We start from the raw sequence: 27,381 nt of genomic DNA, 5'->3' as shown, positions 1-27,381 counted from the left end.
CTAAATACCCGGATGGCGTGACGTCACTCAAGGGGGACGCCCCTGAGGTTCCCGCCATGACGTGGATAAAGATGTGGGTGGCATGCGCGCGCGCACCCTAGGAGGCCCTCAGGAGAAACATGGCGAACACCATCACCGTCGCCGTTCCGGGGACGTTGGAGAGAGCAGCATGAAGACGCGGCAGCAGCCATCTTCCCAAGGCTTGAGGAGAGAGAAGGAAGAAAGGTGAGGCACAGATGTCGAAGCCGTCTGAAACCGACGGACACAACACCACAGAGGACAGTATTTTTTACATTTTTCCTGAGCCCTTTTCTCGCGGATTGATTTAATGCCACCTTCAGGGGTGGAGTTAAATTTGCCATGTTAAAAAGTGTGCATTGAGTGCCCAGCCTCATCTACATGGAACTTACAAGTGATGAGCGCTATTGGCTATGCATTTGTTTGGGTGTGCATTGACGCGCTAATCTCCTTATTGCATCGGCTGCTAGTCTAGCGCATCCAAAATGCACATCCAACTGCGAGTAAACCTGTGCGCAGGACTGGGTGCACTTTATTGCATTGGCCCCCCAGGAGTGCTGACTGACTAAATCCAGCAGCCAGAGACTCCACTAAGAGACAAGAGAAACAAATAGAGGAAGCGAGAGGATCCACAGGCCCAAAAAGGTACTGGGAGGAGCCAGGAAGGAACTGCTGACCAGTTTGGAGGTATATGTGGAGAAGAAGTAAAAGAGACGTATGGGAACCTCAGGAGGTCAATGGGTCTTGTATGGTCTGTGACCCTCCCCGTGTGCCCTCATATCCAAGAGCTGACCTGGATGGGGGACACATTAACTAGCCTAGAGCTGGCACTTGGATCAAGTAACAAGAAACAAGTAACATAGAAATATCTGAGAATGTGCAAACAAACTCCATATGGATTTCATAGGGAAAGGTTGACTTTTTGGAAGCTCTGTTATAGTGAAAGAAAAGGTTTCAAAAAGAAGAGAAGAATTTTGTCATTGGCAAAGGACATTTTGTTTTGGTTTTTTCACTACTGCAGTCACAGGGCTTTCACTGTGAGAGAAACAGTGGCACTGTATTTTGTTTGTTCACTGGAACAGTGAATAGCAGTGATTTAGTTTGTCTCTGAGTCTGCACAGTGACAGTGCACTGCTTATAGTGCAGACTGCAGAGAGAGAACAGAAGAACAGCCTTGTCATTTTCTGATCTGACAGTTTTTTGCGTATGCAAAAGGCGTCAATCAGCAGTGCACATACTGTACATACACTGTGTGTGTGAGAGAGAGACATTTTTGCACACACTATGAGGGAGAGCCAGACAGCAGAGAGTTTGTGTCACTGGAAAGATGCTAACTCTGCTTGGCAGTACTTGCCAAGCAGAGTTAGCGTGACAGACAGTCAGTTTTAGAGTGCTACTAGTGAGTGGTACAGTACATCAATAAACTATATTGTGACATCAAAAATCCCAGTAGCCACTTCCAATTCCATCATTTCACTACGAGCAAACTGGAGAGGAGACAATGGCAGGGGCAGAGGAGTGGATGCCTCCTGCAGTGCCATCCCAGCCTGTCAGAAGTACAAGCAGTAGTGGCAGTAAGAAAAAAGGGAGTCATGTCCTTAAACTTAAAAATACTTTTTTAGTCGCAGAAAGTCAGGAGAGGAAGCCGATTTAAGCCATAAGGAATTAAAATTGAGAGAGCACGTGCCACCTCTACCTGTTCCTCTCCCTCATACTTTGGAGCAGGGGTAAAAAGTGGGAGAGCCATCTGAGCTTGGCGTTAGCAGGACAGGGGCAAGAATGGGGCAGCAGAAGTGCAACACTCAAAACCAGCACTACACTCCTCCATGATTATTGTTTCTCCAGTAATGGAGGTAGTGTTTGCAAAAAACTGATTCAGAAGAAGAATCTGTCCTGGATTCCCCGAATCGCAGGAGTTTATTTTATTTACTTAAAAAAACCTTTTAAAGTATATAAAACTTGTATTACATTCATATCCACAGCTCATATCAGAAAAATCCTTAGAAAGAAACACAAACAAATATAATAATATCATAAAGACAACTCAACAGCACAAATGGTGATAACAAAACTGCCATATGATATGCGACCACAGCCATTAATCAAAAATATAAAAATAATCTAAATTCTCCTTCCTGACACTTAAGATGGAAAAAAAGAAACCAGATCATAGTGTTGTAAAACTAGTAGAGAAATACAAAAAAAACTGTAATAAGACATTAGCTCTACATCACACATGTATAACGTCAGGTAGAAGAATTATATAACAGAATCCTCATCAAAAGCCTGCTTCAAAAAGAAAGCCTTCAGGGCTTTTTTAAACATGGAAGTGTATATCATAGTTCTGAGATATTCTGGGAGTGCATTCCAAAAGAAGGGATCTGTGACAGAGAAGTTACCTCTAAAAAGACCATAGTTGGCAGAATGTAGAGCGTGAGATGGAATGTAGATAGACAAAATTGCATTAATCCATAGAGCTGTTACCAACAGTTTATTTATAAAAATAGCAATTATATATGTATTTGATATGATATTTAACAGGCAACCAATGCAGAGACTTAGGAACAGCAATTATGTGAGTGCAGGTGCTGAAAACTGTTAACACTCACGAAGCAGAATTTTATAGAATTTGCAAAGCCCTTAACACATTGGTAGGGACGCCTATGAGCAAGGAATTACAATATCCATCCAGGTGAGAATAAGAGTCTGCAAGACTAATTGAAAATCAGGTGCCACAAGCTTTAACCTACAAAGCATATGTAATTTGAAAAAAGAAGCCTCGACTATAAACTTTAGCTGAGGCCTCATTGAAAGATTAGGATCTAAAAAATGATACCAAATTATAGACAAATGATACCTAAATTTCAAGGTCCTTAAATTTGAAACAAGTTGGTGATTCATTTTTGAGAAACCTGCTTAAGATCATGATTTTGGTTATGACTAAATTAAGGGCAAGACAATTATGAATCACCTAGGCTCTGAAGTATTAAAAGGCAAATTGTTAATAACTTGTAGAAATCCCTTCAATTCTCTACCAGTTCAGGGATAAACTAAGTCTTCTGGTGGGACAAAACAGCAATAGTGTGGGTATATATGTCCCTCATGTGAAAGAGAGTATTTGGTAAGTTCCTCTGGTATTTAAAGCCAGACCACCATTTTCTAGCAGGCCGATCCAATATGGTGCACTCAACCGAGCACACAGTTTAACCCATGGTCCAAAACGTTCCACCCCCCACAAAACTAATAGCACTCATCCCATGCAAATGCATGTTGATGAGGCTATTAGCTATTCTCCCCATCCCAAAAAAAAAAAAAGATGTTCGCCTGACCCGCACATTTTTCGCTCAGAAATGAATGCCTGCTCAGAGCAGAAAATACTGCTTTTCTGTACTTCTTCCCACTTAATATCAAAGCGATATTAAGTCAAAGGAACAAAAAAGGACAGAATGTAAACAAAAAAATATAACGTGTGCCAGCGGTCAGGTTACAGAAAGGGACACTCAATAAATGAGCGTCCATTTTCCCAGTCTGTAGCTGTGAACAGGTTAGGAAACCGGGCGCTTGTAAAACTGAGCATCCGTTCTCCTAAGCTGCTGACAGCCGACCTCTCCTGGGCATCTGCTGCCAAGGAGGCGCTAGGTGGCGCACATTTATCCCTAGCGCCTCTTTGGCAGTGTGACCCCCTCATTTAAATATTCGACCGCATGCCCAGGAGAGGTGGCTGGGCGCACGTTAGGAAAGCGGGCGCTGAACACAGTGAGTGCCCGTTTTCCAAGCAGCTTTATTGCATAGGCCTGTAGGTGTGGATTTTCTGTTTCTTTTTGCAGGGGCAGCATGCCATGGCTGTCTTCTGTTTGTTTAAGTCTTAAAACCTACATGCAGACTTTTATTCTGGATATGGGGGTTTCTTTCCATTCCCCCTATGCCTTTTCTATTTTGTTACTGATTTCTTTAAGTTCTGAGAACCCAATAACCAGGGACTCTGTTAAGTTATTTTCCATGCTGCTCTAACACTAAAGAGAGGTTCCTTCTCTGTGAAGGAGCCTGTGGATGATCAGCATCTCCAGAGGAGGGTTGACTTACAGCCATCCAGAGATAACGAAGGAGAGAGGGTTAGAAAAGAGTTGGGATTGATACCCCCCCCCCCCCCCAACAGGGTCAGTGTACATCTTCTGAAGGTATGGGAGTATAACAGGTATCGTTCTGACGCTATGAGGAGAAGGAGAGGTGAGAAAAAAAACTATTGGGAAGGTAGGAGATATGAGACTCTGTATTTGGACACAAATCTAAATTGGAATAAACACTCTCTTTGCCAATAATGTGGGAGGGAAGCTAAAAACAACTTGCTTAAACCCATGGGAAAGAAAGAAAAAAAAAAAAGAAAATTGACTTTACTATCTTAAACTTTAAGACTTTGAGAAGTCACAAATTTATTGAGAAATACTTCTAACATCGGTAAGTGAACCAAGCAGCCATAAAGACTATTTTCATCATTTCAGAATATATCAGTAACAGTAATGTTGGAAACCAAGTCAGCTTCCGGTGTGCTTCTTGTTGCCTAGTGACTTAAACACTTAGCAGTGTTATCGTTACTGTTCTATACAAGAAGTTGGATCTGGGACTTACGTTTTTTCAATGCACAGAGCTTTGAATGGTATCTTCATCCCTGCTCAGGGAATCCTGGAGATTTAAATAATTTAACATCAAGACATGTGTACCACCAAAACTGTGACTTGGGATATGGCCTCTGGATCCACCATCCAGGATCAACCAGTCCAAGGGTTACAAACTCATTAGTGGCAGACCAAGGAGACAATTTAGGTACAAAAAACTGACTATCATCAGCATACAGTTTGTAATTAACACTTATACTGAATATTATACAGCTAGTCAGTACCATCTTAGCCTCCAAAGTGAAGGTAGATGAAGCCGATGATATTGACAATCTGACAATGTACATCAGGCTTCTTCCAGGGATTTCCTCAGGCTTTTTCCTGTCTACAGTTGATGCCCTTTACCCCTCATTTGGAGCCTTGGGGTGCTCTTGCCACTGTGGGTGACTGCTTTGTGCCTCTCATGGTGCTTTGGGAGTCTTCACTCAACTCTTTCTGCAGCTTTGGCCCTCTATTGGTACCTCACGGTTTTTACTGCCACTTTCAGTGCTTCATTCCCCCTTTATAATGTCTTAAGCTGTTCATGCCACACTTGGTGCTGCCTTGCCCTTCTTGTACTATCTTAAGAACATAAGATGTGCCATACTGGGTCAGACCAAGGGTCCATCAAGCCCAGCATCCTGTTTCCAACAGTGGCCAATCCAGGCCATAAGAACCTGATGCTAGTAATAGCAGTGGCTATTTTCTAAGTCAACTTGATTAATAGCAGGTAATGGACTTCTCCTCCAAGAACTTATCCAATCCTTTTTCAAACCCAGCTACACTAACTGCACTAACCACATCCTCTGGCAACAAATTCCAGAGTTTAATTGTGCATTGAGTGAAAAAGAACTTTATCTGATTAGTTTTAAATGTGCTACTTGCTAACTTCATGGAGTGCCCCCTAGTCCTTCTATTATCCGAAAGAATAAATAACTGATTCACATTTACCCATTCTAGACCTCTCATGATATTAAACACCTCTGTCACCCCTCAGCTGTCTCTTCTCCAAGCTGAACAGTCCTAACCTCTTTAGTCTTTCCTCATAGGGGAGCTGTTCCATCCCCTTTATCATTTTGGTTGCCCTTCTCTGTACCTTCTCCATCGCAACTATATCTTTTTTTAGTTGCGGTGACCAGAATTATACACAGTATTCAAGGTGCGGTCTCACCATGGAGCGATTCAGAAGCATTATGACATTTTCTGTTTTATTCACCATTCCCTACATTCAGTTTGCTTTTTTGACTGCCGCAGCACACTGAGCTGATGATTTCAATGTGTTATCCACTATGACGCCTAGATCTCTTTCCATGGAACCTAACATTATGTAACGATAGTATGAGTTATTTTTCCCTATATGCAACACCTTGCACTTATGCACATTAAATTTCATCTGCCATTTGGATGTCCAATTTTCCAGTCTCACAAGTCCCTCTGCAATTTATCACAATCTGCTTGTGATTTAACTACTATGAATAACTTTGTATCATCTTCAAATCTGATTACCTCACCTGTCATATTCCTTTCCAGATCATTTATAAATATATTGAAAAGCACCGGTCCAAGTACAGATCCCTGAGGCACTCCACTGTCCACCCTCCTCCAATGAGAGGGGGTTTGTGCCACTGTTATTGGTGCCCTTTGCCCCTCTTTTGGAGCCTTGGGATATTCTTGCCACTTTTGCTGCTGCTTTGCTCTTCTCATGGTACATTTTGCCCCATTATGGTTCCTAGGGATATTCATGCCACTTTTGGTGCCATACTGACACAGTCCTGGTGCTTTGGCGTGTCCTCCACCCTTCAGATAATGACTACCTACCTACAAGTTTCATTAAAACAATTAGAAAACTACAATTTGGGAGTCCAAAATAGGCTGCATTGTTTCCCCCATTGACTTAAATGGAAAACAGATAGAACAAATAAATAAATAATTGTCTGAAATGAACCATATGAATCATTATGATCTGTAAAATGAATAAACAACTAAAATGAAATTTTTGCCTCTGCGCATCCCTGTCCAGCTGAATGGTTCACACATTCGTGACATGGCACAGTATAGTCATGAAATAAAAAAATAGTGTCTACAATAAATATTTCTTATCTCCCTCAAGTTATTTTATCTGAGCTATGGCATGGAGCATAGCATCAGTAGCATTAGTCACTGCAGGACTGGAAGCAGCAGTTGGATTCCAGCAGACTTTGGCCTGCAGGCAGCCTGTGGTGCCTCCATGTTGGTGTGAATGCATGGAGGTCTACTGTGCATCTGTGAGAGTTGAATGTGGAACTAAAGAAGGAGGGAGATAGTTAGTTAATGGCTCATTGTCAGTGGCAGTATGTTGAAAAAAAGATCACTCAATCAGCAATACTGATTATTTTCTCCAGGTGGCTGTCGACCAACTGAGAGGCCACATCATGAGAGGTTGCTCACCAACTTGGAGAGAGTTACCACTGGCCTGTAGGCTTTACCTTGAAGAGCACTGATATGCATGAACGACAGTGTAAGACAGTGTGCAATACCAGGGAATTCTAGATAAGAACGAACATCCTGTATATTCTGAGATGTGTACATACACATACTTTTTCCATATCTCGTTCCCCATAATGAATACATACTGCAATAGGATGACAATGAATAAAAGTTTTTCAAATATAGTTAGTGTTTTGAAACACCCACAACCTGAAGGTGGGCCACTTCAAAAAATAAAGAAAATATGTAGGAGGAGGAGCAAGATGGCAGTTGTACAGGGTCACGCTGTTCAGACTGCGCAGGAAGGCCTGAATGTCTAGCTGCTCCTAGCCCCTCAGCATTATGGCTAAATGCAAAGGGAATATTTAGAACTTACCTTACTGTATTTGTGCCAACTTGGCTGGCCCGATTGACACCTTGGTTCAGCAAACAGCACGGCTTGACATTGCTGAAGATGACCATTCATGGCAGTGGCAGGAACCAGTTGAGTGGGGTTCTTTCAATCAACATCTCATCGATCCGGAAGGAAAGATCACCCTCGGCTTCTCCAGATAGCATAAGGCTACTCTCAGTTCCCTCGATCTTGTCACAGATTGATGACATCAGACATCAGCCTTCAGAGGAATCTGAACTTTTAATGTTGTTACTGCAGCAACAACTCCATTAAAGCAGTTGGATTCAAATTTGGCGTTTCAACAAGCTAGTAATTTGATGGAAAGTTTGGAGGCTGCTAGAATTGTATTAGAAGAAGCTAATTTGGAGGTTCAAGGCTTTTCACAGGGTGGAATTAATTCTCTGAACTGGATGCAGCTCAGTCTGCCTGAACCAGTTCAATTTAAAGCTACACCCTACTCTAGAAACCCCTTTAAGAAATCTGGGCAGTTGTTGCTAGGATGGAGGCCTTACTGACTACTTAATAAACTGTGTGCCTTCTCAAATGACACAGTACTGAAATTACAATCTCAGGATATAAAAATTTCTTCTCACAACACCAGTCTGCAGGGATATGTGGATACATTGTTATCCCTATAGACAGTGAGTGCAACACTATTGAAAGACAACCTAAATATTCATCATAAAGTTGAAATGCTAGAGATTTTTTCTAGGATATGTAATCTTAGATTTATTAATTTTCCTAAATAGCTATCTGATTTCCTAAACAGATATTAAATAAGTATTTACATGAAGTTTTGAAATTTCATGAGACGTGGTATTAAGGTGCACTACGATAATCTCATGTGTATTGAAGTCAAACAGGAATTGAGTCTTGAAAACTTTTTTTTTTTTTCGTCACAAAGAAGAGTTATTCTGTGGTCAAAAAGTTTGGGTTTATCCTGATCTTTGTAAGACTACACAAACTAACAGATGAGCTTTGCTTGCCATGCACTCCAAGATTGTTCAGCTCTGGGCTGATTTCTTTCTTAAATTTCCTCTGAAATGTATTATTAAATATCAAGGGGTACACTATATGTTTTTTTACCTTTCTTAGTTAACTAATTTTTAGAAGATCGTGAAGTTTCAGTTTGAGGTGATTTGCAATCCTAGAAGTATTTGATCTAGTAATTTTCTATTATATAACCGTCATACTTCCTAGTTGGTCAAATTTGATACTGTATAAGGTTTCCTTTTATTCATACTCTTATCGTCCCCTTTCTTTATCTTGGATTAACTATATAATTTACGTATTAGGTTTTGGGGGATTTTGGTTGTTAAGCACTTTAGCTAAAACATTTCCTTATTATTACTGACATACTGTTATTTTTTCTGTATAAAGACATTGCTCTTGTTGTAAAGATATAAATATTAGAAAATAGCAATATTTACATATCTATTTATTATGTGGATAGATTAGTTAAGAATGGATAAGAAATGAAAAGAAAAAAGTAAAAAAGGCAAGTTTTGGGACAGAGTAGCAGGATAAGAGGCTCAGCACAGAAGTAACAGGCTAGACACTGCAATAAAGGGACTTAAAATTAATATCTCACTCCTGAAAGATAGTGATATGTCTAGCAATATCTAATGAGGATTCTCATAGTCTGGCAAGCATATATATATCTGTACCTTTGACCTTTGTTGTTTAAGGATTTATAATTTGTATTATTCTTAATCTGCTAAGGGGAGCAGAGTAGGAAACTGTGTAATAGCTATAGCAACAGCAGCAGACATATAAAGAAAACAATAGAAACATACCTGGAAATGGGTTCTCTCAAGAATCGTTTCAATTAAACATAAGAACATAAGAAATTGCCATGCTGGGTCAGACCAAGGGTCCATCAAGCCCAGTATCCTGTTTCTAACAGAGGCCAAAACCAGGCCACAAGGACCTGGCAATTACCCAAACACTAAGAAGATCCCATGCTACTGATGCAATTAATAGCAGTGGCTATTCCCTAAGTAAAATTGATTAATAGCCGTTAATGGACCTCTCCTCCAAGAACTTATCCAAACCTTTTTTGAACCCAGCTACACTAACCACATCCTCTGGCAACAAATTCCAGAGCTTTATTGTGCGTTGAGTGAAAAAGAATTTTCTCTGATTAGTCTTAAATGTGGTACTTGCTAACTTCATGGAATGCCCCCTAGTCCTTCTATTATTCGAAAGTGTAAATAACTGAGTCACATCTATTCGTTTAAGACCTCTCATGATCTTAAAGACCTCTATCATATCGCCGCTCAGCCGTCTCTTCTCCAAGCTGAACAGCCCTAACCTCTTCAGCCTTTCCTCATAGGGGAGCTGTTCCATCCCTTTATCATTTTGGTTGCCCTTCTCTGTACCTTCTCCATCGCAACTATATCTTTTTTGAGATGCGGCGACCAGAATTGTACACAGTATTCAAGGCGCGGTCTCACCATGGAGCGATACAGAGGCATTATGACATTTTCCGTTCTATTAACCATTCCCTTCCTAATAATTCTTAACATTCTATTTGCTTTTTTGACTGCTGCAGCACACTGAGCCGACGATTTTAAAGTATTATCCACTATGATGCCTAGATCTTTTTCCTGGGTGGTAGCTCCTAATATGGAACCTAACATCGTGTAACTACAGCAAGGGTTATTTTTCCCTATATGCAACACCTTGCACTTGTCCACATTAAATTTCATCTGCCATTTGGATGCCCAATCTTCCAGTCTTGCAAGGCCTCCTGTAATGTATCACAGTCTGCTTGTGAGTTAACTATTCTGAATAGTTTTGTATCATCCGCAAATTTGATAACCTCACTCGTCGTATTCCTTTCCAGATCATTTATATATATATTGAAAAGCACCGGTCCGAATGTGCACGGACTGGGCACACCTATCAAACGTAAAAAGATACTAAACTTCAAGAAATTAGGCACGGAAATTGCATGCTTACAAGAAACCCACTTAAGTGCTACAGAGAGTCTGAAGTTAAAGAAAGATTGGGTGGGGGAATGTGTGTTCGCGGCAGCGCAAGGGCGTAAAGCCGGGGTGGCTGTGTTGATTCACAAATCTGCTGATTTCACTGTAAAGCAATCCATTGCAGATCCAGAAGGGTGATATGTTTTGGTCACAGGCCGGTGGAAAGGCACGAATGTCACTATCTGTAATGTCTATGCACCAAGCTCCAATGCACCGAGCTTCTTTAGCAATCTGCTGAGCATTCTCTTAACACATATGGAAGGCTCCTTACTCGTGGCCGGAGATCTCAATTGTGTTCATGATCCGGCGCTGGACAGGTCCCCTGCAGGCAAGCTCGTCACCCGGGGGCTTTTAACGGCATCGACTTACTTTGCCAAAATCTGGATATCATAGATGTGTGGAGAACCTTACATCCCACGGAAAGGGACTATTCTTTCTACTCCTCCCTGCATGGATCGCAGTCCAGAATTGACTACATACTGATGGCTCGCCATCTATTTCCCAAAGCTCAGAAGGCAGAGGTGGAGGTCCCGGTCATATCAGACCACTCTCCGGTGACTCTAACCCTACGGCTAGGAGAAAAACCAAGCGGCGACCTACCATGGCGATTCCCGGCGGGACTTGCTTCGGACGTGGACTTCCAAAAATATCTGAAAGAAAAGTGGAGACTTTACCAACAGCACAACGACCAGCATAGATCCACTCCACACTTATTTTGGGAAGCTGGCAAGGCGGTCATCAGAGATGAAATAATTGCGTATCTTAGTGCCAGAACAAAGAGAATGGCGGCTGAGATACTAAATCTAGAAGCCAAGTTAAAAATTCTTAAAGACCAATGGGTCTCCTCGCCAACGGATATGCATAAGAAAGCCTACTTCAGTACACTAAGCCAGTTAAATACAGTACTGCATGTTCGTTCATACTGGGAGTTGCAAGCTATGAACCACAATTTTTTCAAATTTGGGAACAAAATAGGCAGACCACTAGCAAACTTGGTACGAGGAGCTAGACAGAGATCTTTCATTCATGCAATGAAAACGAAAGAAGGTAAGATGGTAACAAGTGTGACTGATATGGGAAATGTATTCCGGACATTTTATGAAGCCCTCTATACAGATGATCTTTCTCCATCACCGAAACAAGAGCGGGAATTCTTCTCGGACATTCTTTTACCCAAGCTTACGGAGCTACAACTAGAGTTCCTCAACAAGCCTATCCAAACTCAGGAAGTGCTCCGAGTGATTAAGGGTGTGGCTAAAGGCAAGGCACCTGGTCCAGACGGCTTTTCATATGACTTATACAAACTGTTCCAGGATCAGGTGACGATCCCCCTCATGGAATTTTACAAGGAAGGGCTCGCCAAACAACAATTTCCAGAAGACTTTAACACCGCCATCATTACAGTCCTACCAAAAGAAGGGAAAAACCCCGGCCTCATACAGGCCGATTTCCCTCCTCAACTGTGATCTCAAAATATTAGCGAAAGTGCTAGCAGACCGATTGAACACCATGTTACCTTCACTCATTTCCAAATACCAAGTAGGATTTGTTCAGGGAAGAAGAGCTACGAGCCATGTTCTTAAACTGCTCTCGGCTATGCGATTCTCACAACAAAATAACATCCCGTCATTGGCGGTCGGCTTTGACTCGGAGAAAGCCTTTGACAGAGTTTCCTGGACATATCTGTTCTCGGTCTTGCAAAAATTTGGCTTTACTGGCCCGTTTACGAATTATATTGCCCTCTTGTATGACCATCCACAATCCAGGATTCTGATAAACGGACAGAAATCAGATGCATTCCTCCTTCACAGTGGCGTCCGACAGGGCTGCCCTTTGTCCCCACTCTTATACATCTTATCTATTGACCCGTTATTGCACAAAATCAACCAACATACCGGCATCGAGGGCTTCGATCACGGCAACAAGATCTTTAAAGTGGCTGCCTTCGCAGACGACGTTTTGGTTTTTTCTGACACAACCTCTCACCTCCCATCCAATATTACTAGAACTACAAGCCCAGTTCGGATCGTTCGCCGGCCTGAAAATCAATAGGGACAAGTCTGAAGCCCTGGACTTATGCCAAGCGTCCCATCTGCAGTGGCCTGCGGCCTTCCCCTTAAAATGGGCAAACAAGCAGCTGAAATACCTAGGCGTAATCATTCCGTCGGACCTGGATACCATCTACCAGCTTAACGTATAACCTAAACTTAAGAAAACGATTGACACGCTTGTTAAGTGGACATCACTACCATTATCATTACGAGGTCGAGTCCATCTCTATCAAATGGTGGTTTTATCTAAATGGATGTATATCCTTCAATTGCTCCCTTTATGGCTCCAGCTACGGGATCTTCAACTGCTGAATAAGGCACTTTCTGGCTTTCTTTGGGGCAGAAAGAAGGCTAGGATTTCCCTCCATACCTTGCAATTGCCGGAGGCGAAAGGGGGACTAGGATGTCTGAACCTATTCCGATATAATGTATCATGTAATCTTCGTTTCTTGCAGGACTGGCTGTTGGACTCCTCGTTTTTCATTCCTGTCCCATTCCTCATGGCGTGGTATGGAGTTCCATCTCTCAACCACATGCACCACCAACCTTATTACCGAAGGAGCTCCGTTCACATCTCCTGCTCCAGACTTGCCGACGTACCTGGAAGTTTGTCTGTTCCAAACTAGGATTTCCATACCAAATGACGCCCTTGGCTAGCATCGCTCACAACTTACAATTTATCCCAGGTCAGGGACCCTCAGTCTTCCTCCAGTGGCGGAAATTAGGCTTGAAACACTTATACCAATTGGCAAACAAAGATGCGGGAGTACTCCAAAGTTTTCAAGAACTTCAAATGAGATACCAGCTTCCCTCTTCAGACTTCTTCGCTTACCTGCAGTTACGCCATTTTATTAGTTCCCTGGGTAGGGAAGAGGCACTTGGAATCCAGAATCCGGCCCTCACCACCTTAATAACAGCAGGCACCAAACAAGGCCCGAGTATTTCCCGCTTCTATGGGGAACTATCAATTAGTCTAGATGGGGATGCGCTTACCCCCCTTTATCTATCATGGAAAGCCTGGCCAGTATTCAACCTTTCCCCCCAAGAGTTTAAACTTACCTTTGCAAATGTACGGAGAATCTCCACTAACGAACAGTTACGAGAGACTCAATACAAATTTCTATGGAAGGGTTATATCCCCCCCCCCCCGCTACGGCCTTTAAATACAAACTATGCTCCACTCCCTCTTGCTTGAAATGTGACGACTATATTGGCTCTTACATTCACTGTTTTTGGGAATGTCCTGCCATCTTAGCATTCTGGGAAAATATCGCTTCATTCTGCGAGAAAATATGGAATTGCCCTATCCCGGTCAACCCCAATATCTGGCTGTTTGGGGTGCCAAGGGATAATATGCCGGAAAGTGCAGAACTGATGATGTTTTTGACCAAAGCAGCCACAGTAGGAAAAAAGGTTATCCTTACTGACTGGTTATCCCCAAAGCCCCCACAGAAAGATCACTGGTTCCAGAGGATGCTAGGCCTTAGCACTCATGAGTTTCTCATAGCAAAAAACTCTACCACGAAAAGTAGGGAAAAAGTCCAAAGGATATGGGAGCCATTTCATTCTTATCTAAGCCCTGCCGTTACCAAGACGGGGACTTTAAAAAACCGGCCAGACGAAATCTCCTCAGTCATAGACCCTGCCTGCGCAGCAAGCACAACTGATCAAATACGGACTCCATGCCTCATGTTATGCAGCCCCGGCTATCTTCGATGACAGCGGATACCAGGTGCCAGTCCAAGCTATCAACACAATTCCATGCTAACACAACTCCAAAACAATTCCATTCCACCCAAAACACGTCCATCACAATCCCTTTTATGAATAACTGTACAAGGCCGTGTCAAGGAAGACTATCTCTTTTCCATCACCTATGACAAACACCTGGGAGGGGTGGGAAGGAACGGGTGACATGGAGAGGATTTAGAGTTAAGGTTTCAATAATTAGGGGGGGTAAGAAAGTACCAAGAAAAGGAAAATGTGAAGAAACTTGGGTCTTTACTCTGTACAAAGTACTCACCCTCAAGTATACTGTGTTACAGTACTATGTTAAAGTTCTGTTTGTCTGTTCAAGTTCCAGTTTGATCTTTTCTAAGAGGTTATTCATGGGAGAGCTCATAATTTGTTATCAATTGATGTTTTTTACTGTACATGTTTTCCATGATGGTGTATCTACAGTATTGTACCAGTACCTTATTACTTCACAACAATAAAAATATAATTACAAAAAAAAAAAGAAAAGCACCGGTCCAAGTACAGATCCCTGAGGCACTCCACTATTTACCCTTTTCCACTGAGAAAATTGACCATTTAATCCTACTCTCTGTCTTTTAACCAGTTTGTAATCCATGAAAGGACATCGCCTCCTATCCCATGACTTTTTAATTTTCATAGAAGCCTCTCATGAGGGACTTTGTCAAATGCCTTCTGAAAATCCAAATACACTACATCTACCGGTTCACCTTTATCCACATGTTTATTAACCCCTTCAAAAAAATGAAGCAGATTTGTTAAGCAAGACTTCCCTTGGGTAAATCCATGTTGACTGTGTCCCATTAAATCATGTCTTTCTATATGCTCCACGATTTTGATCTTGAGAATAGTTTCCACTATTTTTCCCGGCACTGAAGTCAGGTTCACTGGTCTATAGTTACCCGGATCGCCCCTGGAGCCTTTTTTAAATATTGGGGTTACATTGGCCACCCTCCAGTCTTCAGGTATAATGGATGATTTTAATGATAGGTTACAAATTTTAACTAATAGATCAGAAATTTCATTTTTTAGTTCCTTCAGAACCCTAGGATGCATACCATCCGGTCCAGGTGATTTGCTACTCTAGTTTGTCAATCTGGCCTACTACATCTTCCAGGTTCACAGTGATTTTGTTCAGTTCGTCTGACTCATCACCCCTGAAAACCATCTCCAGTGAATTCCAATGACTATAATCCTATTAAATATTTAAACAGATAAAACTGAAATGTTGGAAAGGTCGACTGAGTTTAAGAAAGGAATTTCCTTCTAATATGTTGCAAAAATAAGTCAAGGGCAAAAGCTATTCTTTCATGACTATGCAGGACTATGGCACACGCTGTATCCACTAAAGCCCACTACAGAAATGAAACACAGAAACAGAAAGCTGACAGCAAATAAATATCACCAGGCCCATCCTTGGGGAAATAAGGGCCATGCAAAAGGGGGCTGTCTCAAGATGTAAACGCGGGGGCACTGCTGCCCAGTGGCATGGACAGCCTCCTGTGGTGGGAGAGGGACTGGTGGCTAAATCATAGGGTCCCAGCTAATTCCAAACAGCAGTGCCAAAACGAGGGAGTCATGACTGTGGACCCCTACCAGAGATTTTTTGCAGTGAGAACTGGGTTAGACAGAGAGGAGGGCAACAGAAGAAAAACGTGGGTGGGAAGACCTCCAGGTAAATGTGAATGATGGCTCATGATCCTAGATGACTGAGCCTGAAGTCCAAAATGAACAGGAGGAAGCTGCCAGAGCAGAAGAATAAAAAAACGTACATACACATAACAGGTATAGAAACATAGAAATGACGGCAGAAGAAGACCAAATGGCCCATCCAGTCTGCCCACCAAGCTTTCACTCTTATTTTTCTCATACTTATCTGTTACTCTTGGCCCTTATTGGTAACTTTTTGGTTCTAATTTCCTTCCCCCCTGCCATTGATGCAGAGAGCAGTGCTGGAGCAGCATCAAAGTAAAGTATCAGGCTTAATTGGGTAGGGGTAGTAACTGCCGTAATAAACAAGCTACTCCTACTCCTATTTGTTTACCCAGCCTGTGCAATTTAGTCCTTGTTGGTTGATGTCTGAATATAAATCCTCTTTTCTTCATTCCCCTCCACTTGTAAGCTCCTACTTATTGCTAAGAACAGAGCTTAATAAAATTAATTATTTCCTTCTTAAACTCAGTCATCCAGCTAATAACTCTGGTTTGAATATAAACATTATCTTCTTTTCCATTAAACTTTGTGCAAATAAAAGTTTATGCACAAAGCATGGTGGGACCTTTGCCCCTCAGCTCTAAATGTAAGGACTGGACAAGAGTTCTATGCCACATTTCGATAAAGTTTCTATTTGCACACATTTTTCAGTAATTTTTTTCCTTCCAGAAGTGGCAGGAAATGTTAATCTTCTGGAAAACGATGTACTGTTTCAACAAAGTGCATTCAGACTGACTTGAAAGAGTTTTTGCAATTTGTTGCCCTAATTTTGCCTGGTCTCTAATCTCCTGTCCTAGCAACCATCTATGATTTTTCCTTTCAGGATGACAAATAATAATTTTGTATTTATATTCCACTTTTTGTGATACTTCAAAGCAGATTACATTCAGATATGGTAAGTATGTCCCTATTACCAGAGGGCTTACAGTTTGAGAGCCTGATTTACTAAGCAATTGGTTCAGGAACCGACGAGAGAGGGAGCAATTTTAGATTAATTCTCAGTGGAGCACAGGACTTGGTGAGAGAGGTAACGGTGGTGGGGCCGCTTGGCAATAATGATCATAATATGATCAAATTTGATTTAATGACTGGAAAAGGAACTGTGTGCAAATCCAAAGCTCTCGTGCTAAACTTTGATAAAATGAGAAAAAGTGTTAGAAAAAAACTGAAAGGAGCAGCTACAAAAGTAAAAAATGTCAAAGAGGCGTGGTCATTGTTAAAAAATACCATTCTAGAAGCACAGTCCAGATGTATTCCACACATTAAGAAAGGTGGAAAGAAGGCAAAACAATTACCGGCATGGTTAAAAGGGGAGGTGAAAGAAGCTATTTTAGCCAAAAGATCTTCATTCAAAAATTGGAAGAAGGATCCAACAGAAGAAAATAGGATAAAAGCATAAACGTTGGCAAGTTAAATGTAAGACACTGATAAGACAGGCTAAGAGAGAATTTGAAAAGAAGTTGGCTGTAGAGGCAAAAACTCACAGTAAAAACTTTTTAAAATATATCCGAAGCAGAAAGCCTGTGAGGGAGTCAGTTGGACCATTAGATGATCGAGGGGGGTTAAAGGGGCACTTAGAGAAGATAAGGCCATCGCGGAAAGATTAAATGATTTCTTTGCTTCAGTGTTTGCTGAAGAGGATGTTGGGGAGGTTCCCGTAATGGAGAAGGTTTTCATGGGTAATGATTCAGATGGACTGAATCAAATCACGGTGAACCTAGAAGATGTGGTAGGCCTGATTGACAAACTGAAGAGTAGTAAATCACCTGGACCGGATGGTATACAACCCAGAGTTCTGAAAGAACTAAAAAATGAAATTTCAGACCTATTAGTAACAATTTGTAACTTATCATTAAAATCATCCATTGTACCTGAAGACTGGAGGATAGCAAATGTAACCCCAATATTTAAAAAGGGCTCCAGGGGCGATCCGGGAAACTACAGACCGGTTAGCCTGACTTCAGTGCCAGGAAAAATAGTGGAAAGTGTTCTAAACATCAAAATCACAGAACAAATAGAAAGACATGGTTTAATGGAACAAAGCCAGCATGGCTTTACCCAAGGCAAGTCTTGCCTCACAAATCTGCTTCACTTTTTTGAAGGAGTTAATAAACATGTGGAACCGGTAGATATAGTATACTTGGATTTTCAGAAGGCGTTTGACAAAGTTCCTCATGAGAGGCTTCTAGGAAAAGTAAAAAGTCATGGGATAGGTGGTGATGTCCTTTCGTGGATTGCAAACTGACTAAAAGACAGGAAACAGAGAGTAGGATTAAATGGGCAATTTTCTCAGTGGAAGGGAGTGGACAGTGGAGTGCCTCAGGGATCTGTATTGGGACCCTTACTGTTCAATATATTTATAAATGATCTGGAAAGAAATACGACAAGTGAGAATCAAATTTGCAGATGACACAAAATTGTTCAGAGTAGTTAAATCACAAGCAGATTGTGATAAATTGCAGGAAGACCTTGTGAGACTGGAAAATTGGGCATCCAAATGGCAGATGAAATTTAATGTGGATAAGTGCAAGGTGATGCATATAGGGAAAAATAACCCATGCTATAATTACACAATGTTGGGTTCCATATTAGGTGCGACAACCCAAGAAAGAGATCTAGGTGTCATAGTGGATAACACATTGAAATCGTCGGTGCAGTGTGCTGCGGCAGTCAAAAAAGCAAACAGAATGTTGGGAATTATTAGAAAAGGAATGATGAATAAAACGGAAAATGTCATAATGCCTCTGTATCGCTCCATGGTGAGACCGCACCTTGAATACTGTGTACAATTCTGGTTGCCGCATCTCAGAAAAGATATAATTGCAATGGAGAAGGTACAGAGAAGGGCTACCAAAATGATAAGGGGAATGGAACAACTCCCCTATGAGGAAAGACTAAAGAGTTTAGGACTTTTCAGCTTGGAGAAGAGATGACTGAGGGGGGATATGATAGAGGTGTTTAAAATCATGAGAGGTCTAGAACGGGTAGATGTGAATCGGTTATTTACTCTTTCGGATAGTAGAAAGACTAGGGGGGGGGGGGAACGCCATAAAGTTAGCATGGGGCACATTTAAAACTAATCGGAGAAAGTTCTTTTTTACTCAACGCACAATTAAACTCTGGAATTTGTTGCCGGAGAATGTGGTTAGTGCAGTTAGTATAGCTGTGTTTAAAAAAGGATTGGATAAGTTCTTGGAGGAGAAGTCCATTACCTGCTATTAAGTTCACTTAGAGAATAGCCACTACCATTAGCAATGGTTACATGGAATAGACTTAGTTTTTGGGTACTTGCCAGGTTCTTATGGCCTGGATTGGCCACTGTTGGAAACAGGATGCTGGGCTTGATGGACCCTTGGTCTGACCCAGTATGGCCTTTTCTTATGTTCTTATGGCTTTTCTTTCCTTCTGTGTCTATGAGAAAATGCTTAGTAAACAACATAAGAACATAAGATATGCCATCCTGGGTCAGACCAAGGGCCCATCAAGCCCAGTATCCTGTTTCCAACAGTGGCCAATCCAAGTACCAAAACATTAATAAGGTCCTAAGTTTGTACCTAAAGCAATGGAGGGAGAAGAGACTTTCCCCAAGGTCAAAAGGAGAGTTAGCAGAATTTGAATGCTGGCTTCCATAGCATTTCAGCTTGCAGCTTTAACCACTAGGCTATTCCTCCACTCCAAGTTCAGAACCCCTGGACACCATCTGTTGACTTATAAGCAAAGCAATTCCAAATTTGAGGGTTAATGTTGGATCCTAAATTCTACAAACACTCTTTTATCTTTCTTCATCTTTGACCTTTGGCACGCTACCCCACAGACTCTCACTTCTACCTACCATTCAGCCAGGATCTTGTCAGATCTGGCTGCAAGATTAAGTTTCCTGATGCTGAATTCAATATTGCTACCCTAAGGACATAAGAACCAAGCTGGAACATTCTGTTTATAAGAAAAAAAAGAGATAAAATTGCTTCACCTCTGAGACCACAGTTTGCCTTGGTTTGATAAATCATCATGAGTGGCTCTAAGTGAAATGAATTTGATGTTCTCTGTTTCTTAGGGCCACACTTGGATCCATTTTACATTGCCAAACCTTTCTTGAATGACCATTGTTTGTACAGTAAGCTGTTTTAGGGGCAGAGAGGACTGCTTCACCTGATTAGCTTGTGTTAACCATTTATTGCATATCTTTTTCAGTTCACCCTTGTTTAGACTGTATGGGATAATGGCTTTCTCCACTGCTGTCCTCAGCTGGATTTGACCTGGTGATGTAATGTGAAAGCATTTGTATTGCTATGCTGATCCACTAAGCCACTCAGTTTAATAACAATAATAGCAATTATAATTATTACTTTGCTTATCTGTTAATACAAGTACCTTAAGCTTGGGCAATTAGTTTGCCTTGAAAAGCTATGAGATTTCACAAAGCACCTTTCAAAGACTGTATAATCAGAAGTACAAATATTGATTTACAATATATTACTATAAAAAGTATTGCTACTACTAATAATATGCTTAGTCTATCATTAAGTATTCATACTCTATGTGTAGTACATTTCTCATCCTCATATACTGACTTACAAATTATAAAGCCTTTATTTCTTTGATCACTTGCTTCATGTCAAACAAGTGTTTCTCACACTTCTGCAAAAAATAATTCCAATAACTTAAAATACGGTGAGGATTTTAAAAACTATGTATCTGGTATGCTCTGCACAAATGATTACTAGTAATAAATAAAAGCACTGACATTTTTTTTATGGCATCGTGAAAATGTTCACAGTACTGCATGATTTCTGAGAGTATACAGACACCTACAATATTGCCCTCCCTTTTATGAAGTGAAAGAGTAAATGATGCCAAGTATCTGATCCAGACAAATATGATAATATGCCCAAGATACTCTATGCACACTTACATTCTACAAATGTCAATTAGATTGGCCAACTCAGGATTTACAAATGCATTAAGCACCCTGCTCAGATTGAGATTTCTTTCTGGATGAGGTATAAAATGTTGCCTAACTCTTCATAGTATCAGGCACTCCATTAATATAATTATAATTAACATACCTCCATCAGAGGTCAATGATTGAACCATCTTCTTTTACAGGGACCTAAACCTCTGATCTCTTACACTTCTTTAAAGACAGATTGATAAACCCATGACAGGTGGAGATGGGATGAACAGACAGATACTATATTGTTACATCGCTTCTAGCTCTTGCAGTATAACTATTTTCACTAACAATTTGTGGAAAATCATAAATGAGGAAAGAAACTAAATAAAATGGGTAATGTCCAAGTCTGTGAAAATCATATACTTTAATAAGTTTTAAAAAGAGCTTCCCCCACCAACAATGAAAATGCTTTCATGGCACTGCCAGTAAAAGCTTTATAAATTGAGATTTTTGTGTTTGTTTTTTTTCACTACAAAAATGTTTGTGTCCCACAGCAGGTGTTCTCTATATAGAGCATTTTCCCCTCTCCTAATAAAAATATTCCATATTCTAGTCTGCCATTAAACTACTCAACTGAATCCCCCAAATGCTGTTTACTAGAACTCTTTAAAATCTATGCACTCGCTGAGAAGACCACAAAAAAAAAAAATTGCTTGATGGAAATGCTGGCCTTGCATTATTTGAACATTCCTGTTTTGTGGCTGGACTTGCCTCTCTTGGAGAGCCCTATCCAGACTGGACTCCAGGCATTTCTCTAGTTATTATTATTACGTAACAAACAGGCAGCCCTTTGCTCAGGAGCGGAAGCAAATTTGCGACCCACAGGAACAATCAAATTCTGTGTGGTTGTCTTTGTCCTGTTGTTTCTACAGTACTTTAGTCTTCATTTGGGGTCTACATTCTTCTCTTCTGACTTCATACTGGGGCTTTTTACCAGAGGACATTGAATGGAAGAAGTGTCTTGGTGAATCTAGTCTTATTTCCTGTGTTTTAACTTTGTATTTGTATTTTTTAATGTTTCAACACCTTAAATTATGGTTGCATCCCCTGAGCTGCTCTCCCAAGGTTACGCTAAAGCTTTTTATACTATATTTACACTTTGCAAGTGCAAACATCACATCTACAAATACTTCCAAAAAAGATCAATATGTCACAAACCTAATTTGCTTAAATTCGTAATGATGGCTGTGATAAAATGAAGGAGAAGGTGAAGTCTTTCAAAAATATTAAACACTCATTTCTCCTCAAGAAGAAAATAAGCATAACCTTAATGATTTAATTTAAATAAAATATGCACAAAATAAAATAACATTCATAGCACTGCTGCATTAATGGTTCATGATTTATAAATTATATGCTCATTGTAGCTGAAATCTCTGTTCAGAAATATATAACATTCTTATATTTACCGCTAAAAACGTAAGCACTTTACAGTTATTTTATTTTGATTTATTGTGTTCCTTTCTTTTGTTGGCACTTTTAAAATACCTAAGAACTTAGTATACTGTCTTGATCTTCAAAATGTGTTTAGATAAAACTTTCCCAAGACACAACATTATTGGCAAAGAAAGAGTCCGTGGCAAATACCAACAGCTAATCTCTCTTTTAAAGAAATAATCCTAGTATCACAGAGGTTTCACAGCTAATGAGGAAACAAAAAGCCTGAGGCTACAGTGCATTTACCTGTAGCACTGATGCTCTTGAAAAAAATGGATTAAGGAACTTAAACCACTGATACCACTAATTCTGCTAGTCTGAAATCTGTGATTGCTGTCTAAACTGTTAGCATTTGCATTATTTAACTGTTATTTAAATATTATTGTCCTTTTACCCAGTAGTTGTGACAAAAACACATGAGACAGTGACTTAATGTAAGCGCACTCCTGCTGTTATAATTATGTTACAACAGGAGGCATCACACAGCTGCTCTGCAAAGGAGGAAGCACTCATCGGTCCGCAAATGCATTATCCTATCCACAATGTATGCAATGCAAGCGAATTGCACTGTGTCTTTAGCTTGAAGAATTCCTAAGAGTCTCTGTATCCATGTTACTATCCTATCATGTCCTGTAAGACTACCTTTAGTTGGGGGGGGGGGGGGGGGGGAGGGAGGGGGAGTGGACCAAACGTCTGCTCAATGTTAATATGATATACAAATGCAGATCTTTACCTCTTCTCTTCTTGCCTCTAACTTCAAACAAATCAAAGACAAAAATGTGCAGACATGCATATGGTCTGCACTTTGAGGGAAGGGAGTTAATAGAGAGACATCGCTGTGTGTGGCTAGATAAATAGGTAGAGAGATTTCCTTTGGATAAAAAAAAAAGAAAGAAAAAGAAAAAAAGCAAATATTGCTACATCTACAAGTTAGCAGAGCAGGATAAGAGGCTCAGCTCAGAAGTATTTAGTTTATCAGGCTGCAATCTAGAAGCCACAGTAAAGGAACTAAATGTAAATTTATTACCAAAAGATTAGCATCTCACTGTTGAAAGCTGGTGATATGTGCAGCAATACAGAGGTCAGATCTAGTGAGGACATTTTAAAGGATGAATTATAGCATTTGAGCACCTTAGATCTTTGCTGTTTTAGAATTTGAATAAACTACTTGGTAAAAGAATAGGAAACAGCACAACAGCAACAGCTACGTACAGAAAAGAGAAAAGCCCGCTTGGAGAAAATGGGATTTTTTTTTTTTGTCAAAAAATCATTTTAAATGGGAAGTAAACCAATGAATAGAATGTGAAACAAGATGTGAAAGCATAATCATTTAAGATTTCTTAAAAAAAAAAAAAAAAAAAAAAAAAAAAAGTTGATTTGTATAATGCAAAAGTCAGTCAAGAGCAAAACCTATTTTTCCCACAGGTGCTTCACACCTGCACGTGCAAACTTTCACCACTGTCCTCTGCCATAACTAAATGCAGGAACAGAGAAACTGACAGCAGATGATGACCACAAGGACGGGGAGGCCCATCTAGTCTGCCCATTCCCCTGGCCTACATTACTATCACATATTGCGTCTCATGTGGCGTCTTATTACTAGAAGCCCCTGCTCTCTCGCTTTCTCAATAATTCTTCCATGTTTCTACATTACCAAAAATATTATATATACATATATGTATGTATAGGTAGATATAGATATACATAGAATCAATAGTGTTTACAATTATATATGCAAGATGTAGTTCTGAAGTAAATGGGGACAAATCTTTTTTTTTATTTTTGCTCCCATGCTAGAATGACATATCTTCCAGTACTTAGCAGCCCCATGAGCAGCTCCATACTGTACAAATAGTATTTGGTGTGTAAGGCAATATTAACTTCAGTGGTAAGGGATGCAATTGTAGCTAAAATAATTTTGCAAAAAGCAGTTTAACTCTTTACAAATAAATTGGAGGCATTAATTCCAGATTGCACTGAAAATAGAATGCTTTTTCTAGCAGAATATAAAAATGTATGTTTGGAAACTCACAATAGGTAATTAATGTATTGGTAAAGTTATGATTATACCACTTTACAACCACATTATCTTTCAGTCAAAATGTAACAACCATTGCAAATTGTGTCTATATATCTGGGATTGGTTTGCTTTCCAAGACATATTTCTGGAAATAAAATTCTCTCCTACTTTCCTTTCCTCCTCCTCTTCCAAAAACTCCCTCCCCGACACACTATAAATAAAATAGTTGTGGACAAGCTACAATGACATATTAGTATCTAAAACTGGCTTATGGGCAAAACCTTTAGTGGAAAAGAAATGTACATCAGTCTTTCATAAATGGCATTGGTTAAATTTTGAGGTTATTTACACAGCACTATTAAAATATAGAAAAGAAATACAATTAATGTTCAGAATTGCAACTCATAATATTTATAAAATCTGGAATAGTGTAAGTGGGATTTTTTTTACCTAATTTATCTTCATCTGGGCTTTGCTTTATTGGATAATTTAAGAGCCTCCGTTCTGTTACATTTGCCAAAAGCCAGTAAAAATATAAATGTGCAGCCAGCCTCGGCCCTCAGGCCTATGGATCAAGATGGCAGGCTGGCCTTAGCTCCCCTAGGGAGCAAAGAGCCAGAAGGGGGATTGGACACAGTGACCTGCCTGCATAAGATGAGACAAAACAGGACGACTGTAATGCTGATGAACTGACCTGTCACTCACAGGCTCAGGCCCACACAAGAAAAAGTACATTATAATCCAGAGACACTATACAATGGAGTCCTACATCATAATTAAAATAATTAATGAACAAATGCAGTAAGGAGGTACAGGGAGTTGGGGTGGAGCTGTTTGTGCTACACACAGCACTTGCTTCAGCTGTTCTTGCTAAACCTTCAAATGAAGAGAGCAACGAGGAAACTGCAATAGTGTTAAGAAGCTTCTCCACAGACCAGGGCTGTAAAGAATCGAGTTTTTGATTTCAAATAGTCTAGTTATGAAACAGAAACTACAGTGAAGTGCGAGTTTCTAGATCTTGACACGCCAGCCGAGAAGGCTGCTCTTTGGAGAACTTAATTGCTTGCTTGGGGGGGTGTGGGGAAAATCCAAGGGGACGGTACATGAACAATTCTGCACCTTGGAGGCAGTGCATCCAGCAGCTAGATAATGGTTGGCATTAGAGCACTGCCTAACCTCATCCTCACCGGTGGGAGCCACAATGCCCACTAACTCTGAAGAAGATAAAAACCCAAGATCAAAAAAAAAAAAGAAAGAATGAAAGAAAGAAAGCAAAGAAGGGGTAATGTATAAAAATGAAGATGCTTTAGGCTGATAATGGTCTCATATCAGTTTATAAATTGAGTCCCATGTTTCTCAAAGCCAGGAAAAAGTACTGCTGCTTACTGAGAAAATTCTTATTATGATTTTTCTTACGAGAAAAGAAAAAGGTTTACTGTATTTTCAAAAAGCTGAAAGTTAAATAATAGCCACCTGGGCACTTTTCTTTAGCAATATTAAGTTAGCCTGTGAATTAAGTATTATACATGTATAAAAATATTCCTGAGGAAATAACATAAGTCTAAATTATACTTTAAGTAAATTAGTAGAATGCTGGGTATGTATCAGTTTCTTGTTAAATTATTTTTTAAATCGAAATGTTAATCAAAAGCTGCAAGAAAGCCAACATTTTATATCTACTTCCATGGACTTCCTGATTTGGGATCTACGACTACAAATGGCGTCTTTCCTGGGCTCTTAACTGCAATTTGTCAAAACTAAATAACTGTCTAAAATGTTAGCTATTTAATGAGTAAATACAACTGCTGGCATGCATATACAATTTGTATAGCTACCAGAAATATATGTATGCATGTATGTGTCTAGTAATAACCAGTTACATGTACCTATTGGCATGTTTTGAATAGCTTTGCACGGTCTCCTGCATGAGCAGTTGTCCATCCCAACAGTAATGCTGTATTCCAGCCTACAGTTTACTTGGATTTTCAGACTTTATCACCATTTTGCTCATTCTGCACTGATCTGATAAAGGGAATTTAACTCTTGAAGGCAACTCAGAAATGTACTGCTATTTGGAAAAAAAAAGCTATCATCTACAGTTTGTTTGTTGGCTTCTATTTCACCCTCAACAAGAATCTCATATATGAGGCAAATTAACAGATCCTAGACAGCACTTAAAATGCCCTTCATTATGGGATGTACTTCATGACATGCCTCATGTTCAGTAGACAAAAATGGTATTTTTTATATGCAGGTAACTCAAACCTCCAAACTAACATAAATAAAAGAATACAAGTAGAATGTACAAAGTAAAATGTAGTTACACATGTCAAATATGTATTCCTTTATGGGCACCGCACAAAACCCTAAAGAACAACTTAACAGCACTTACTGCCATACTAGACAAAAAGTTGTACTTTACATAATGATCTGACTGTCAAGTGCTGTGCAATGATCTATGTCTTCAAAACAAAGATCTTTTCACATGTCAGACCGTGCGGAATGGCTAATTAGTTCTTATTTAATATATTTATCCAACACTGAATGCTTTGCACAAAAGTTTAATTATCACTGCCCTCCAAACATTATATACAAAAATAGTCTATAGTATACTGATAAATATGTATTTTTCTTTCTCTTTGCCTTCAAGATTTATTCATTCTAAAGTACTTTTTTGGGGGAGAGGGGATTGCTTTGTATTTAGATAAAGACATGAATTATTTTCAAACTAAACAGTAAATATATAAATCATCTGAGTCCGAGGTAAATGGGGTTAGTCACTATCAAGCAGTTCTCAAATATACTGCATTTGACAGGGGGTATATGCACCACATTCCATGTGATGTTTACACTACTTCTTTCTAGAGATTGATGATTACACTGAAAGCAGTATTAGGTCGCGTGTTTCTTTTAGCTGATTTTAATGATACA

The 27,381-nt window shown here is 40.0% G+C and overlaps 1 protein-coding gene and 1 long non-coding RNA gene across 3 annotated transcripts in view; one reads left to right on the top strand and one right to left on the bottom strand.

The window, feature by feature from the left end:
- Window positions 1-27,381, bottom strand: part of POU6F2 (POU class 6 homeobox 2) — a 1,096,545-nt gene that overhangs the window by 1,068,539 nt on the left and 625 nt on the right. The gene's annotated exons all lie outside the window — the stretch shown is intronic.
- The window catches only part of LOC115084538, a 92,112-nt gene continuing 90,312 nt past the window's right edge, over window positions 25,582-27,381 (top strand). Inside the window, exon 1 of the long non-coding RNA XR_003854591.1 lies at window positions 25,582-25,732. This is a non-coding gene — a long non-coding RNA (uncharacterized LOC115084538). The remainder of the gene's footprint in view (window positions 25,733-27,381) is intronic.

This window comes from Rhinatrema bivittatum, chromosome 2 (assembly GCF_901001135.1).
Source record: "Rhinatrema bivittatum chromosome 2, aRhiBiv1.1, whole genome shotgun sequence".
Taxonomy (NCBI): Eukaryota; Metazoa; Chordata; class Amphibia; order Gymnophiona; family Rhinatrematidae; genus Rhinatrema; species Rhinatrema bivittatum.
This window is presented reverse-complemented; position numbering and strand designations above follow the sequence as displayed.